Source organism: Littorina saxatilis, linkage group LG13, assembly GCF_037325665.1.
Source record: "Littorina saxatilis isolate snail1 linkage group LG13, US_GU_Lsax_2.0, whole genome shotgun sequence".
Classification (NCBI taxonomy): Eukaryota; Metazoa; Mollusca; class Gastropoda; order Littorinimorpha; family Littorinidae; genus Littorina; species Littorina saxatilis.
Genome location: NC_090257.1, coordinates 34410391 through 34428594, shown reverse-complemented (window position 1 = coordinate 34428594; position 18204 = coordinate 34410391). Strand labels below are relative to the sequence as shown.

The window sequence follows — 18204 nt, the reverse complement described above, 5'->3', positions numbered from 1 at the left end:
GTTTTGGTGGTGTTACAGCTTGCTTGTAATGTGATTAACATCATGTTACTGCTGGTTTAACATGCAAAACCCCATGTTATGTTGGTGTTAAAGATTGCTCAAATGCCTATTAACTCCATGTTATGTTGGTGTTAGGCTTGATTATTAATGTAAAAAAACCACCATGTTATGACGTTCACATAATTGTTTTCACCTGGATGGAATTTTGTGGAAAAGAAAGCATGTTGTTTGGGAATTGTGTGCGGGTTTCATGCTTGGATATTGCACTTTGCTGACTTGTCACAGGTCAATTTACATTTAACAATATTAGTTTTCAAATGCATCATCCTTCACACATTATGTTAACATCTTTAACATTAACACTTTGGTTGTAAAATGATGGCACTTTATTCAAACAGGACAAAAAACAAAAATGCTGATTCACAATGTACAATAGCAAAGGACTATTTTGAGTGGAGACAGTGTTCATCAACACTATAATTGGATAAGCTAAAATAAATTATAATGCCACACGAAATGAAAACACACCATCAGTAAATTACTTCCCTTGTGAGTAAGAGCGTCATACCCATAAGAGCCATGTAAGTTTTATCCCATGTGAGTGTGTGTTGGGAGGGGAGGGGGGGGGAGCAGATGCCCTGTGAAAACATTGGCCATAGATACACATGTGAATTACTTCCCTTGGGTATGAACATTTATGAATGAATTTTTTTTTATTTATGGGTGAAAGAAGGCCACACAAAATGAAAATCAGTAAAGAACTAAATCACTTCCCTTGTGAGTAAGAAGAGTCATACCATGTTCCAACTTTTTGCTAAAAATTCGCCCACAATGTGACCTTCAAAGTTGAAAAGGGGTAACTGAACTTCATGTTTGGATGTCATGGAGTCGAACATGTCAGTAAATTTTGAAAGCCCTAGATTCATAAACATCTGAAAACTGCTCAACGTCTTTGCATCACGGCACATTAATAAAAGTAAGAGTTAGTAAGACTGGCCTAACTGCTATGGTGAGGCAGTAATAACTCGTTGATGAAGAATTATTTGAATTCTGAATTTCGAACAAACAAATACAGTGTCCTTCCAACCCCCCTTTTCAGGCCTCCAAGAATAAAAACAAAGCTTGTCTTAAAAAGGAGGAAACCTGCTTAATATGTAGGTAAATGTACAACAGGTTGTGAACAGAAAATCCAAAAATGTAAGGTCTTAAAAGCGGGAAAGTTTGAAAAGGGGGGGAGGGGGGGACCTAAAATATGGCGATCATAACAACCATAATTTATCTAACAAAGTTCATTCTGAAATCTTCTTCAGCGTTTGATTATGGAGAGACTAAATCCTCAGTTCAGATGTGGTCTTAACTCCTTGTCTCCCAGGTACGGATATATCCGTACCCACTCATATGGCTCTATCTGACCAGGTATGGATATATATCCATACACACAGTCACTATGTACATTGCATCTGTTATCATTCGGCACATATCCGCATCCTGCTTAGACTGTTAGCTTCAGTCGCTTCCTGTAACGTTGATCTAACGCCAGCATTCTAGCCTGTTGATACACAGTTTTCTACAATTCTGAGTGACCTGCTGCAGCACAGCTGGTCTCGGCTTAAAAAATCTTGGTCAACATAGATGGGGTACAAAGTGTTAAAATAAAGCGTCCTTCCAAAGTTGATGACAGGTCCCCAGAGTATTTACAAAATTATATGGTACTGGAAGCCTTGCACGGCGACGAAATAGATGTCCACGCCTACATGAAGAAGCATCCTTCACGGCTTCAGCGGAAACAGTCGGCTGGGGATGAGGACAGCAGCTAATCGGGAACCTATGTAAAAAATATAGACAAGAACAAAAATATATGTCAATGGGAAAACAAAGAAACAAGTAGAGAAGGACCTCCCCACCTTTACACAGTGAAAATGAAAAACACATGTGAATGTACTTATGTTTTAAATCTCCCCCCCCCCCCAATTAAGACCAATTATCCAAGATATTTTTCAGTCCTCAAAGGAGAATTTCACTGTTCTCACGGAACCCTGAAGAAAACTGAGCTGTGCTAATATATTATAAAACTGCAAACATCCCTCAAATTCAATATTGCAAGCCACTATACATTCCTCATAAAGGCACATTCCTTAATGCTCACGTGTGAAAACTAACATAAGTTTACAAGTGTGTATCTATTTATAATTTCTTTCTTTCTTTATTTGGTGTTTAACGTCGTTTTCAACCATTCAAGGTTATATCGCGACGGGGGAAGGGGGGAGATGGGATAGGGGAAAGGGGGGAGATGGGATAGAGCCACTTGTTCATTGTTTCTTGTTCACAAAAGCACTAATCAAAAAATTGCTCCAGGGGCTTGCAACGTAGTACAATATATGCCCTTACTTGGAGAATGCAAGTTTCCAGTACAAAGGACGTAACATTTCTTACATACTGCTTGACTAAAATCTTTACAAACATTGACTTTATTCTATACAAGAAACACTTAACAAGGGTAAAAGGAGAAACAGAACCTGTTAGTCGCCTCTTACGACATGCTGGTTAGCATCGGGTAAATTCTTTCTCGTCCCAACCAATATGGGACTCCCACTAACCCGCGGGGGGTATCTATTTATAATAATAATAATAACAAGAAATTCCTCCGATAGGAAAAACACCCCCGTTGGTCAAAGGGAAATAACCATTCTCACTGCACCCATTCTCACTGCCACCAACTGAGAAGGTTATTTCCCTTTGACCATGAATATGTTTCTGTATAAATCCTTGTAGAATCTTAATCCAGCAATAACTCCCTAACCGTGTGTTTGACTGGTCCCAATTTTTGTAAGGACCGTCTCAGGAATGTATAGAACCTGTTCACCAAGTTTGGTGACGATCGGTCCGTTCATTCTTGAGATCTATATGCGAACACAAACACACAAACACACAAACAAACAAACAAACACATCGAGTGAAACCTATACACACCCCTATACCGGGGGTGTAATAATAATAATAACGGGCATTTATAAAGCGCCTTATCAGAAGTTCAAAGCGCGTGACAACAATACATGTATAACAAGAAATTCCTCCGAGGTAGGAAAAACACCCCCGTCCTTACCATTCTCACTGCCACCAACTGAGAAAGTTATTTCCCTTTGACCATTAATATGTCCCTCTATAAGTCCTTGTAGAATCTTAATCCACCAATAACTCCCTAACCGTGTGTTTGACTGGTCCCAATTTTTGTAAGGACCGTCTCAGGAATGTATAGAACCTGTTCACCAAGTTTGGTGACGATCGGTCCGTTCATTCTTGAGATCTATATGCGAACACAAACACACAAACAAACAAACAAACACATCGACCGAATCCTATACACACCCCTATACCGGGGGTGTAAAAAATTCATACAATCACTGTCAGATTCAAACAACACATCATGCACCTAAGGCACACAAAAAAACCCACATCGAGTGAAACCTATACACACCCCTATACCTTATACATGTATCCCGACCGACCCTATTTTTTGCGCGACCCTAGACTTTTTTTTTGGCATTTGGGAAAAAAATAAAAAAAATTTAAATTTAAAAAAAAGTTTGTTTTTTGGCAAAATAATTTAATAATGTTTTTTTGGGAAAAAAAGAAAAACAAACCCGACCTACCGACCCTATTTTTTGGGCCAATGTTACCGTAAACAGACTATTTTTTTTTGTTTGGCCTAAGGAACTATCCGTAATGTTGTTGGAACAAGTGAGTTTTCAAATTGGACTTAAAAGATGAAATGTATGGAGAGTGACGCAATAGAAAGGGGAGTGAATTCCATAACTGAGGGCCATGATATGAAAACGTGCGGAAGCCATGAGCCTTGCGTTTAAAGCAACCTTGACGGAGAAGTCGAGCATCAGCAGAAGAACGAAGGGTGCGAGAGGGAGTGTAGAGGGAGACCAGTTCCGAAAGATAGGCAGGTGCCGATTCAGAGATGATCTTGTAGCAGAAGCAGGCAGCTTTATACCTAATAGTAATACGTTCAGACACAGGAAGCCAGTGAAGTTCTTTCATGAGAGGAGTGCTGCAGAGTGTTGTACTTTTTGCAAGGGTTGGAGAGTGGAGTCAGGGCAGCCTATGAGAAGGGAGTTGCAGTAATCTAATCTACACATAATGCAGGATGTAACGAGAGTTTTAGTGGCATCAACAGTCAGAAATTTTCTTGTGGAACCTATTCTTCTAGTTCTAATGTAGTACCTGTTTGTAGTGAACTCACCAGCAGGAGTATTGCATACATAATGACGCATTACTGAATTAAAGTAACTATTTTCAAAGCTTCTCGCTTACCTTGGAATAGTGTCAAGCAGCTTATGTTGTGTCTAGATCAGCCATCAGATCTTCACACTCAGCCTGCACTTGCTGAAAACTGGACATGCCTGTATCTCAATCAAGCTGTTGTTGCGGAGACAACGGAACCATGCTCAAGTCAGGTCCAACTGAAATAAAAGCATATTGTTAGCTGATAAATGATTTGATCAAGCAAAACCATGCGGTATTTTTTTAATAAAATATTGTGTATACCCCGCTAATGCAAAAATAATGTACTTATTTACTACTAGCATTAATTTTAGCTGGTCATTCAAACCAGAGCTTGTTCCAGAACTCCACAAGAACAACCATGGCAGTTGGCAATGGCACTGGCAGAATACATATCAAAACAATATTATTGTTTGCCTCACCAAGGGTTGACTTCCCATCAAAATGAATGACGGACTGAATCTAAACTTCAGAGACATTACAATTTTTCACAACGATTTTTCAGCAAACAGCCATGTTTACCTGTACAAATGTATCAGTGATATAACTATGAGTATGACAGTATGACAGTGTGGTAAGCTTACCGACGATTCGTTCAGTATAGTCTTTCTATGTAAGTAGTGGTCCAGTGAACGATACGTTCCGCCTGTGGTTCGAGACAGAGATTAAGTTGAAACTTAATTCGAGAAGCCAAACACTGACCAATACTTACGTATTTTGAGCAAAACCCATGCACGTCGACCACAAGTTGATGTCTGCTGGAGTACGTAATCATAACGTTGAGGACAACAGCTTCACTTGGCTGGCTTCGGTTATTCCCACCTGTATCTGTTCCTTGCTGTTCTCCAAGAGACACCATGGTGCAGCAAGCTGAAGGGTGTCCTGTCGTATTTCCTCGAAGTTGTAGTAGGCAACCAGGTCAGGAGCAGGAGGTGGGGGGCGACTGACCTGCAGCAGAATTCAAATCAATTAGTCAAGTCACTATGACATATCTTTATTGTTATCGCCACACCAACCCAAAATTTTTCCTACCATACTGTATTTGTTATCCTGAGAGAGAAAAAATCCATGTTGCAGACTCAACTGGAAAAATTCCCTTCTCCATCATCTAGTGGACAGAGCTCACATGATTTCAAACAAATCTTTTTTTAAAGTCACATACTTTGTGCGACAGTGTTAGTTTACTGTAACTGTAATTTATAAATAGCAAATTAATAAATATCACTTATCAGATAATCAGCTAAATGCCTGGCAGATGACCCTCATTCAAAGTGAGTCGTGGCTAAACCATGAAACTAGAAAAACAGGTTATACCACAATATAAATCTCACACTGACAGCGGACAAAAACTGAGAAAACACCCAGTATACATGTACCGGTACTCACAAAAGAGTTACAAGTAGCATATTATCACTGTCAGTATCAATATTAGCATACTATACTGAGCAAATGACAACAATTTTTACTCACTGGGGGTTTCCTGGCTGGAGTCTTTGGTGTTTCTACTGACTTCTGTAGCACATGGTTGGTTGGCAGACTTCCTGGAATGAGTGCTCGCTTGCCTGTAGGCCCTGCAAAAAAACATGCAAAGAAAATGTTCAAAATGCCGAGTGGAAATTATAAGTTAAATTAACTAAACATACCTATACATTTAGATCTATTGAAATGGAAACAAGATTTAGTAAAACACAGTACTGCAAATCTGTCAAGAATGAACAAGACTGACTCAGTGACCGAGTAAAACAACAAAAGAAATCTAAACCAGAAGTTTACTAGAATCTATTCAAAAACACATTATCACAAGAACAAAGAGTGGTTTTTTTCCCCATTAACCCTTTGACTAGCAGCACTCAGAAGGAAATTTCCCCTAAATCTGGGGTACTTCATTAGAAAAATCTTATTAATTAATCTAGACCAGTCAGATGCATATAACTTATAGTTATAAGTATCCATAGGTCCTAAATCAACAGTCACTTTCTGCGACCCTATCATGTCTAGCATATTCACCACGACCTCTGCTTTGACCACGAACACGACCACGACCACGACCATCACGACCACGCCCCCTCGGTACTGATGTACTTGTCGAAGGTATATTCTCCTCAGAGTAGTCAGAAATCAGACTCACCGTTGTCAGGTTGTTCAACGTAAACATTGCCTTCTTCGTCGGAACTGTTTTCCTCATCGCTGACATCTCCATTACCAGCCAGGAACATCAAATATAAAGCGATGAACGTCTTCCACATCATACTGTAGTAACGGCCGAGCTGTAAACATATAACAAGACGAGACATTTCACGCATGCACTCTAGCGCTCTGACGTACATGTAAACACACGTGGTAAAAGGCAGCACCCAAGCCCAGCTCGGAAAGTGCTGCTTATTAAAAGACGTAAACGCCGTCCGGGGCTTGTAAGGCCCAGCCTTATAGTAAGCCCGGACAGCATAACGCCACGACTACATAATTGAGTCACATAAAGGTAGCGAGCTCCTGCAGGTAGACTTACCTTAGTTTTCTGTTACGGCTTTCTGTTACGGCGCGCTCGGTGCGATACGTCTGTCTCGGTTCAATTCTCAGTCAACACTCACCAATAAGCCCGCCGAAGCGTGGCTTATTGGTTCCGGTCCCGGGAGGGGAAAAGGGAGTTGTTTCCCTTACTCCCCTTACTCCGTAAGGGAAATCCACAAACACTACATTCCCCCCCGTTTTGAAATTAGCGTCCCTACACTCCGGAAGCCCCCTTCTGGGTAGAAAGGCTTCCAGAACCCGGCCTACCCGGGTAGGGACTGCTACCAGGGGGGCATTCCTTGTCTTGTCCCCGGGAGTTGCTGGTAAGAGCCGGGCACACTTTCTCCCAGGGATCCCCGGAGGTTCCCTGGGCCCTGGCCGTCGTCCCTAGGTCTATTCGCTGGTTGAGACCCAGGGACGGTGTTCGGGCGGACGCCCTCATGAGGTGAGACGCAAAAACCGTCTCAAGTTGTTCACCGTCAGCTGCAGGAGCTCGCACTGCTCCACCCTTCTCCAGGCGGCGACCACCCGAGCCACGTCAAGGGAAATCTCCTGATCTCCCCTTTGATGATCCCAGAGAGGACGTCCGTGCCCCGTCGAGCGGAGGCTTGGGGACAATTCCGGTTTCCTCCCTTGTTCCAGTCGACGAAGGCCAGGGGAAAACTCCCGTTCTCCCCTTCTTTCATTCTGACGAGAGCTAGGGGAAAACTCCTGTTCCCCCCTTCTTCCATTCCGATGAGGGCAAAGGGAAAACTCCTGTTCTCCCCTTCTTCCATTACGATGAGGGCAAGGGGAAAACTCCTGTTCTCTCCTTCTTCCATTCCGATGAGGGCAAGGGGAAAACTCCTGTTCTCCCCTTCTTCCATTCCGATGAGGGCAAGGGGAAAACTCCTGTTCTCCCCTTCTTCCATTCCGATGAGGGTTAGGGGATAACTCCTGTTCTCCCCTTCTTCCATTCCGATGAGGGCAAGGGAAAAACTCCCGTTCTCCCCTTCTTCCATTCCGATGAGGGTTAGGGGAAAACTCCTGTTCTCCCCTTCTAGGCACAGCTAGGGCAGGTGTAAGATTCAATAGTTTCCGCCTCTTAAGCCGTAACTTGTACGCACTCCCCATGAAACCACTCATTGCACACTGTTCCTTCCCGTTTTGAAAATAGCGCCCCTACCCCTTGTATGCCTATTCCCTAGCTGAGGCTAGCCTCCCGCCTTGGCGAAGCGGGTGTACTTGGGCCTGCTTATCCTAACTGACTCGAACTCGTAGCTGGGCATAGCCTTGCACCTCGGTGGAACAACTTTTCCCGGTTTGCAATGGGCCTGCCCGACTACTATTCTCGATGTGCTTAGCCATGCGCCTCCGTGGAACAACCTTCCCGGGGTCTGCGGTGGGCCTGCCTAACATCTCTACGACTGTCCAATTGTCTTTGACTATAGCCTCGAGGGGGTGGGGGTCTGCTACAAAGCTAGCCGTTGTGGCCCATCCTCTTTCAAGGACATCGTATGTTTCCCTGGGGCACCTTCTGACATCCCAGGGTCGGCTAGCTACAAGGGAGAACATGTGGCGGTGGGACCCGAGAACGTGAGAGAGCGGAGGTCTTCAGGTTATTCCCGATGAGCCCATATTCTCCTCCACTCCAGTTCTATGGCTGTGCTGCAGATCCTCTGTCTTGTGGACTACCGATCCTAAATCCCAGGGGGGGGGGGGGGGGGCTCGTCCCAAGGCAGAACTAAACAGGGCAGTTTGGTTTGCGATCCCATTTGACTGGGTAGAGCCTAGGGGCTGGCCATGCCTCCAGAGACTACATCTTATTCCGCGGGTCTACTAGCTGCATGAGGGGAGTCAGAAGTACCAACTTGATGACCCAGGTCGAGGTGAGGTTGGGGACACTTCCCTTTGGCTGCTGAGCTTAGTGCCAGGGCATGTCCACAACTGTAAAGTACAGAATTTTCGCATGCCCACCCTGTTCCCCTCAGCAACTACTACTTCGGTGGCCATGAGCCCCCACTCCGCTGGCTATCCCTCTAGACGAGAGGAACCCAGCCAGGGACGCCAGTCCGCACCTTACAACGGTTGCCCTCATGATTTCTCTTGTAGACCCCTCTTATCATTCCCTGGGAGTTGCCATTTTGTGGCACATTCCTTATCCCCAAAATAGAGGTCAAGGTACATACCCCTGTCTGGCAGGCACCTGTGTGTTCCCTTTCCTCTCCAGTTTGCTTAAAACGAGCTAACGCCCGAGAATCCTCCGATACAGGTCTCCTAAGGGGGCCTGACCGGCCTCTTGTTTCACTGTTCTCTGGCTAGAGACATCACTTCCCCCCTTTTATTAAGCGAGTCTCCCTCCGTAAGATTTAAAACCTACCCAACCCTAACTTCTGCCTCACATGAGGCTGTTGGTGTGTGTCGAGAATGTGCGGCTACTGCATCCGCTGATACAGAACGCCCGGCCTTTATCCCCTGGGACTGAACCTCCATGGTTGGGGTGGACACACCTTCTCAGCCGCGCTGTGCAGGTCAGAATTCGGTTCGCGGCCTAGCTGACCCAGTTGTTCCTGCCAGTGCGCCCGCACTGACTGGTTACCAGGGCAATGGAAATCCAAAATGGCGGCCAGCAGAATCTCACTATCTCTGGCGAGTGCTGTTTCTATGAGATTTACAACACATTCCCTTCATTCTAATGCCCCATTACCTTGCACCAGTCTGTCAGCCAGGCAATTAGCTTGCTGTGTGTCCAGCCAGGGATGTTTATCCCCACTGTAATTGATAGTAGGCAGCTTCAAGTGAAACTGGCCCCTTGGAAATGGACTCCAGATGTTAAAACAAATGCCCCCATACCTCAGTTCCCTCTAATCTTGTAGCTTTGCTGGAACTTAGACCTGTTGGCAGAGTTGCTATGCTGCTGGTTGCAATAAACAGTTCTAGGGAAGCAAGACTTGCCTGGGGGGGAAAGGGGGGGTCATGGGTTTGGTCAGTACTTTGGGACGAGTGTCTCCCACTCACTGTGCTCTCTGTTCTGTGGAAAGCAAGCACTACTGGAATGAATATGTGCCTTATCTAAAGGAAAGTGAATGTGTTGGTATCTGTGCTGTTTTATTTTGTTGTTTTTGTGTGGACTGTGCTCATTTTGATGCCGTCAAAATGAATTGTGAAAGTTGTATACAATACAATGGAGTGCATGTGTATTGGATTAGCAGTTATTTATTCTACTTTCTGGTGCAAAGGTAAGGCTTGCTTCATTCATTCTGCTTGCTGTACTGTGTTTAGCATGCTTGTTGCATCTAAAACAAAACTGTATCATGTCTGTAGTAAAAGTGTGCATGACGCTATTTTTCAATGATGACAAACTTCTGTGCTAACACTTTTAAAACACACCAAAGCACCTCAATCATTTAGTACTGATAAATACTTCTCACCAAATTCAAATGGGATTACAATTGCATTGAGTTGTATCTGCAGAAATCGATCTAGTCATGTGTCAAATTTCAAGAAAACAAGAAATTCCTCCGAGGTAGGAAAAACACCCCCGTCCTCAGAAGTCAGAAGTCAGAAGTCAAAAGTCAAAAGTCAGAAGTCAGAGAGACAGAGAGACAGTCAGAAGTCAGAAGTCAAAAGTCAGAAATCAGAAGTCAGACGTCAAAAGTCAGAGAGACAGAGAAACAGAGAGACAGTCAGAAGTCAGAAGTCAGAAGTCAGATGTCAGAAGTCAGAAGTCAGAATGTTTATTCGCGTAAACACAGAGTCCATTGCGAAAGGGTACGTCGAGGTAGGAAAAACACCCCCGTTGGTCAAAGGGAAATAACCATTCTCACTGCCACCAACTGAGAAGGTTATTTCCCTTTGACCATTAATATGTCACTCTTAATCTTAATCCACCAATAACTCCCTAACCGTGTGTTTGACTGGTCCCAATTTTTGTAAGGACCGTCTCAGGAATGTATAGAACCTGTTCACCAAGTTTGGTAACGATCGGTCCGTTCATTCTTGAGATCTATATGCGAACACAAACAAACAAACAAACAAACAAACAAACACATCGAGTGAAACCTATACACACCCCTATACCGGGGGTGTAAAAATGCAACAAACGGCTCAGCTAGCTATTATTAAATAAAGTTGTAAGTCAGAGTATTACAGCTACGGTCAGACAGGCCAGTTTGTTGCTGGCACTGACCCTCAGCTGACTGGCTGGCTCGCTGTGTGCAGCTGGCTGGGCTATTTATAGATGGCTGCTTTAGATAACCGAATTCTCAGTGCTGGGAAGGTGTGTGGAGGTCCATCCTGGAGCAGTTCTTTTTCTTCCTCTAGCGCTGGAGAGAGGCAGGCTTCCCCCACTAGTGCAATCTCCATGGTTTAAGGGGAACGCTCCGCCCCACTCTCCTTGTCTACTGGGGAGGCGTCGGTTCCATGACTCGTCCCTCGGGTGTTGAGGAATGTCTCCTAGGAGGTCCAGGTGGCAGCGGCTTGATTCGCCCAGCCCCTTGTTTGTCAACATGGGGGTGACCATGGGGAAAAACGTCCTCTTCTTGGGGGTCCCCGTATAGCACGTGGTGAAGGGGGGGGACACATGGCGAGAATCATCATCCAGCAGACTGGTAGTGGTCACCCCCTATCCTGCCCTGGTTTGTACTCATGTAACCGTCGGGGAGAGGGGGTTGAGGGCCTCGTCCACGTGTACCTCCTCTGAGTGTTTATTGGCGAGACTTCTGAGTCCTGCCAGACGACAAGTGGGGAAATAAATCGCTCTCTCCCCTCAGTGATCCATGGCAAGACTTCAGAGTCCTGCCAGACGATATGTGGAGGATAAATCAATCTCTCCCCTCAGTGATCCATGGCAAGACTTCATAGTCCTGCCAGACGATGGGTGGGGGGATAAATCGCTCTCTCCCCTCGGTGATTCATGGCGAGACTTCAGCGTCCTGCCAGGCGTTAGGTGGGGGATAGATCACTCTCTCCCCTTGGCGAGACATCTAAGTCCCGTCCGATGATAACTCGGTCATGATTGCCCTCTCCTCCTCAGTGATCTATGGCGGGACATCCAAGTCCCGTCCGATGAAAACTGGGTCACGATTGCCCTTTCCACCTTGGTGATCAATGGCGGGACATCCAAGTCCCGTCCGAAGAATACTGGGTCACGATCGCACGCTTCTCCTCGGTGATCTATGGCGGGTCATCCGAGTCCCGCCCGACGATGGCTGGGTTACGATCTCTCTCAGTGATCTATGGCAAGACTTCAGGGGCTCTCTCGTATCCCTGACCAACTATCCTACTGTGACTGCTATAGGGCTGGGAAGGAGCTGAATACGCTGCCCTGCGGGGGGTGTCCCTACTGTTCTCGTGCCCATCACCAATGGTCCAGATTTTTGGAGGACGTGGACGATGTTTTGCCCTTGGCTTACGGACACCGGATCTTCGCCGTACGGCCAACTGTGAATTGGACGGAAGTATTGACGCAACAGGAGAGAGAGAGGCTACAGGACGAAGATCCCGAGATACGGGGGGTTAAAGGATGGTTAGCAAGGAAGCAGGAACCGTCTGAGACCGAGTATACGGCTCTGTCACCGGGGGTGAAAACCCTGTGGACACACAAGCAACAGTTGAGCATCAGGAAGGGGATCCTTGTATACCACTGGAGAGGAAAGGGAACACACAGGTGCCTGCCAGACAGGGGTATGTACCTTGACCTCTATTTCACTGTTTATTCAGGGCAGAGGGGGGCCTAAAGCTGGTGAGACCCTGCCCTCCTTTTAGACCTCCTCCTCTCTTTATTCTGGATGACTGTGAGTGCGGCGGAGGGGGTTGGTTGAATCCAGTCTGCTTCTCAGACCCCTTCGCCTCTAATTCAGGGCAGAGGGGGGGGGGGGGCTAAAGCTGGTGAGACCCTGCCCCCTTCTTAGACCTCCCCCTCTCTTTATTCTGGATGACTGTGAGTGTGGCGGAGGGGGTTGGTTGAATCCAGTCTGCTTCTCAGACCCCCTCTCCCTCTTATTTCCGGAAGACTGTCTGGGAGGAGCGGAAGGATGATGAGACCCCGTCCTTTCTTTCCCCCCTTCATATTATAATGTTCAAAAAAAGAAACGCATAGCTTGTAATATTTGGTTAATTTAGTTATATGGCTACAAGGTTATACACCAAACTGCAGAAAATGTTTATCTGGTCGTCGACCTTTCGTCCATTGCCACAAGTGAGCTCTGCACGTGACGCATGCGTTATCAGTGGCTACAATGTCAAAATTGCTCATTTGGCATGACCACTCGTCATGCTTCAGTGTAATCTCGTGAAACTCGGGGAATATTGAGCTCTCACCATGTCTTCCAAAACCCATAAAAGCGGATTGTTCGCCACAAAGAAATCAGACGACAATTCAGCAACGAAAGATGGCCCGATTGAGCAGAGAAGACCGCCAAATTGCATTGGGTCGTTTACAAGCAGGCCAAAGTCAAAGTGCAATCGCCAGGCACTTCCACGTGTCCCAGAGCACCATCAGTAGACTGTGGGTCAGGATTCAAGCCACTGGCTCCGTTGCTGACTTGCCACGAGCGGGAAGACCAAGGGCGACAACTGCTGCTCACGACCGCTTCATACGGCTCCGCCACCTCCGGAATCGTTTCCTGTCGGCCTCATCTTCTGTCCAGGCTCTCCCCGGGCCACACCGATTATCTGACCAGACCGTGCGGAACCGCCTGCATGAAGCTGGTTTGAGAGCTCGCAGACCTCACAGAGGAGCTGTCCTCACCCGCCGCCATCGCCAGAACCGAGTGCAGTGGGGCAACCAGCACCTTCGCTGGACCGTCCGGAATCACTGGAGACACGTGTGGTTCAGCGACAAGTCCTACTTCCTGCTCCAGCGACATGATGGTCGGAGGAGGGTCTACCGGAGAGTAAACGAACGTTACGCGCCCAACTGTGTGGATGAGGCACCCGTTCATGGTGGTGGAGGCGTCATGGTGTGGGGGGCGATCAATACCGCTGGAAGGAGCACCCTGGTGCACGTCCAATGGCGCATAACTGCCCAGCGATACGTGGAGGAAATTCTGCGCCCACACGCCCTTCCTCTTCTGGCTGACCAGGATGCCATATTCCAGCAGGACAACGCTCGCCCGCACACAGCACGACTCACCACCCAGTTCCTCACCGACTACCATGTCCAGGTGCTTCCCTGGCCATCCATGTCGCCAGACATGAACCCGATAGAACACCTCTGGGATGAATTGGACAGACGTGTGCGCAGGCGAGAAGAAGCGCCGGCAAATCACCGCTATCTATTGCAGGCACTTCAGGAGGAGTGGGACACCATCCCACAGCAAGATATCCGGCATCTGATCCAGTCCATGCCCAGAAGGTGCCGGGCAGTTGTTGCTGCTCAAGGCAGTCACACCCCCTACTGACTTGACAGCCTCGGCACCCAATCGTATTGATTGACTGATTGATTTGAAGATGCAAATGAACTGTGTGTGCATTCAACTGTGTCCATACCAAATTTCAAACAAATAATCTAAATATTGGATTTTCTGTTAATTTTTTCGAAAAATAAAACAAATTTGGCAAGTAGCAACTATGCGTTTCTTTTTTTGAACAGTATAAATACAAAACCGAGAACCAAAACGAAAATATATCTGAAAATAAATACAAATTTCACACTCAGGAAAACAGACATACAACACCAATTGAGCTGTATTCGACAACCGGATGTCATGGGGTTCAGTACATGCACGGTCAACAGCTAAGCTGATGACGCGTCACCGGAACGAAAAATACAGTACTAGTAATCTAGTAATATTTTTAAGCCCAATTGAAAATGACACCCTTCAGAAAAATATGACCCTGTCCTCCCATACCACTGACATGGGGCTAATATCATGCACGGTCAGCAGTTAAGCCACTGACACGACAGACGGTGAGGAGAAACAGATCAGTATAACCTAGTTGAAAATATTGCCCGCGTTATTTTGGAAAGAACAGAAATAAATAGCCAAGTAAATCTACTATCCCCCCATCTCCTTGGGACAGAACCCACAAATAAGATGTATAGGACGTCCCAGGGAAAACAGAGTCCATACCCAATAAACGAAAGAAGGTATGAATCTACAAAGGATTCAGTAGACAAAATAAATGAAAACAGTATCAATATGGGTAAGTGTAACAACTCAAGTCATGAAATAGACTGCTCATGAAATTAGTACCCTGATCCGTGCAAATCTCCAAGGGGCAGCCGAAACGGATAAAGAATTGGTCCACCGCCGCTCTACTGCTAAGGAGTCGCTCCAATTCCTTGACCCCCTCTGCCAGATTTGTCTGTTTCTCCTGATCTCCCGGCGCTTGCTTCTTATCCGGGAACCGAGGCTCTCTCAACCCTGGTGGTGGGCTTCGCGCTCTGTCCTCGCCTGCTCGAGCCAGTTGCGCGGAGAGGTCCTCCACCTTTTGTTCCAGCGCCCTTTCCCTCGCAGAGGCGCCACTCTGGCGTTCGCAACATGACTCGAACCTTTCCAGTAGAGCGCGGAGGTTGTCACCCTCAGACCGCCGAGCCTCCTCTCCCTCCGGGGACTTGACCCTATTAATATGGCTCTCCCCTTCCTCCTCCGAGACCCGGGGCACTCTGCGTGTCCCGTAGAGGGATTTACGGCTCTCTGAATACAATAGTGTATGCTCCACAGCCTGATCAAGCGACGTAATGCGGAAGACCCTGTTGGAAACGCCTAATCACCTCTTTCCCTACGTATTCCGCAGGGAGATCCGGGTATGCATCTCTGGCGCACGCCCGGACACGGTCAGCAAACTATTGTAGTGTAATAAATCAGGAAAAGAAATAAATAAAAAACATCCAATAGCAGATGTTCCGGTGAAGCAACAAAAACCACGTAATAACTGCCCTAACAAGCAAAATTCATGTTAGGAAACATGAACCAGACGAAAGGAACAGCGACAAACAAACAACAATAACAACTGCCCTAACAAGCAAAATTCATGTTAGGAAACATGAACCAGACGAAAGGAACAGCGACAAACAAACAACAATAACAACTGCCCTAACAAGCAAAATTCATACTAGAAAGCATGAATCAGACGAAAGGAACAGTGACAAACAATAACAACTGCCCTAACAAGCAAAATTCATGTTAGAAAACATGAATTAGACGAAAGGAACAGTGACAAACAACAATAACAACTGCCCTAACAAGCAAAATTCATGTTAGAAAACATGAATTAGACGAAAGGAACAGTGACAAACAAACAACAATAACAACTGCCCTAACAAGCAAAATTCATGTTAGAAAACATGAATTAGACGAAAGGAACAGTGACAAACAAACAACAATAACAACTGCCCTAACAAGCAAAATTCATACTACAAGCATGAATCAGACGAAAGGAACAGTGACAAACAAACAATAACAACTATAACAAACACTGAGAATCTCCCAAGAATGCACCAGTGAAAGGGCAACACAACCTCACTTAATATTCATGAGGTCATGTGACGTCAGGAAGATAGGCACTGGCCAGCCGTTCGGCCGCCATATATAAAATGCCCCTTCCCACGTGCCCTAAACACAATAACATTGCATTCATGGGAAAAACAAAACTTGCACCAAACATGTTGATATGTCGGTTGCAACATGTCACATTAAACAGAAAAGGCATGGGAGTCAAACCTAGGACACTGCCACGGTCCCAGGCTAACCCCTGCCCGACATCAGCCTACCTGTAAGAGCAGGCCCACCCTCTGTAACTCAACTACAAAAAATAAATGAAAAAAAAAAATTAGCCACAGCTATACGCCGGCGCAGGTTCGTAAAACGAACTTCTGACACCATTGAGATTTAAAAAACGAAACGTCGGGACGTTTCGTTTTGAAGTTGTGGTAAACGTCATCATTTCGGGGGTCTCTCGCTGGAAAGGTGAAGGTCAACTGAAACGGAACGTGGAACGTCAAAACGCAGTCACGTTTTCCACCCCCAAAAAACGAACAATATTTCGTCAACTTTTGTGAGTATTTTTGCACACTAACAGTTTTATTTGTTGGCCATTTTATGCATTGCTAGGTTCATCAACCCTTTCACAGTCTTTCAGCGCTGAGAATGTGTTCATTGGAGGTAGACAACTGTTGTGAACTGAAATATTTTGAAGGGTGCTGATCCTGGTACATTTATTCAACTCCATGGTGAGAAAGCAAATGGCGAAGCAGAAGTAGGTCATCGCATCGAATTTTTATTCTGGCTTCGTATGTGATTTTGTATAAACAAAGTCTGTGTGATTTATTTGGACTGAAAATAATCAAAGTATGCCCGATTCTGGACCACCTCCTAGGGGTTTTTTTTCCATTCTGATCGAGGACAGACGTGACAAGTACAAAACAACGCCTAGTTGGGGAAAGGCTTCTTAATCGGCACAGGCGTGTGCACAGGGCCGTTTTCTGAGAATGGGGAATACTCAGGGTATAATTGCCTACATGGTTCGGTAGAGCTCTTTGCCATAGGCTGTTACCAGTTGTAAAAATTGAGATGCGTGAAATGGATAAAAAAAATAATGAGTTCGAATGAGTAAATCTTGGAATTCAACATGAATGATCTAATTTTTGTGAAATACAATTGATGATGAGCAGGTGCATGAATTGAAAAATGTGAAGCTCTTGTGTGTGCAATGCGAGTATGTCAATCCTTTATTGACTCGTGGAGTTGAAATTATGCCATGCCCAGTCAGCGGATCATATCCTGCCATGCCCGACCTTTCATTCCGAAACGAAACGTGAATACATCTAAATCTTGTCTGCGGCCTATGCCGTCTCGTTTCACATTCCCTTTCGCGGGGTGACTCATTCACCAAACGAAACGAGCTGCAAAACGAAACGTGCTGTCTTTTAAATCTCCCTAGTGTAGTAACGGCCGAGCTGTAAACATATAACAAGACGAGACATTTCACGCATGCACTCTAGCGCTCTGACGTACATGTAAACACACGTGGTAAAAGGCAGCACCCAAGCCCAGCTCGGAAAGTGCTGCTTATTAAAAGACGTAAACGCCGTCCGGGGCTTGTAAGGCCTAGCCTTATAGTAAGCCCGGACAGCATTGTGACGATAGTGGTCATAAGATGACGTATGTAATCGTATGTCATGTGATAGGAAGTAATTGTACTTTTGCACATGCGCACTGGATGCAGATAGCAATGGACATGCGACACCCCATGTATGATTATCGTGAATAAAGAGCTCGACGAAGAAGCCAATCGTTTGTCCTTTTTGAGCTAACGTGATATGGTGTCAGAAGAAACTTGAACCTACGATCATCATGCAGAATGGGGAAGCGAGACAAGCGCAAGCCGCCGCAAGAAGATTTTCACCAGGAGGAAGTCTGCCAGCGCCTGGAAAACTCGATCTTACGACCGTTGGTCTAGAAGATTCGTGGAAGAGGTGGA

At 45.8% G+C, this 18204-nt stretch overlaps 2 protein-coding genes and 1 long non-coding RNA gene across 3 annotated transcripts in view; 1 reads left to right on the top strand and 2 right to left on the bottom strand.

Annotated features, from left to right (window-relative positions):
* LOC138945589 (uncharacterized) overlaps window positions 1-18204 on the bottom strand; it is a 291977-nt gene that overhangs the window by 228970 nt on the left and 44803 nt on the right. The gene's annotated exons all lie outside the window — the stretch shown is intronic.
* Window positions 1-18204, top strand: part of LOC138945565 (uncharacterized) — a 51993-nt gene that overhangs the window by 2783 nt on the left and 31006 nt on the right. The gene's annotated exons all lie outside the window — the stretch shown is intronic.
* LOC138945564 (uncharacterized) lies at window positions 784-5913 on the bottom strand. The gene is made up of 4 exons (XR_011449034.1): window positions 5761-5913; window positions 5003-5238; window positions 4321-4469; window positions 784-1825 (listed from the first exon to the last, which is right to left on the bottom strand). It is a non-coding gene; the product is annotated as an uncharacterized lncRNA (long non-coding RNA).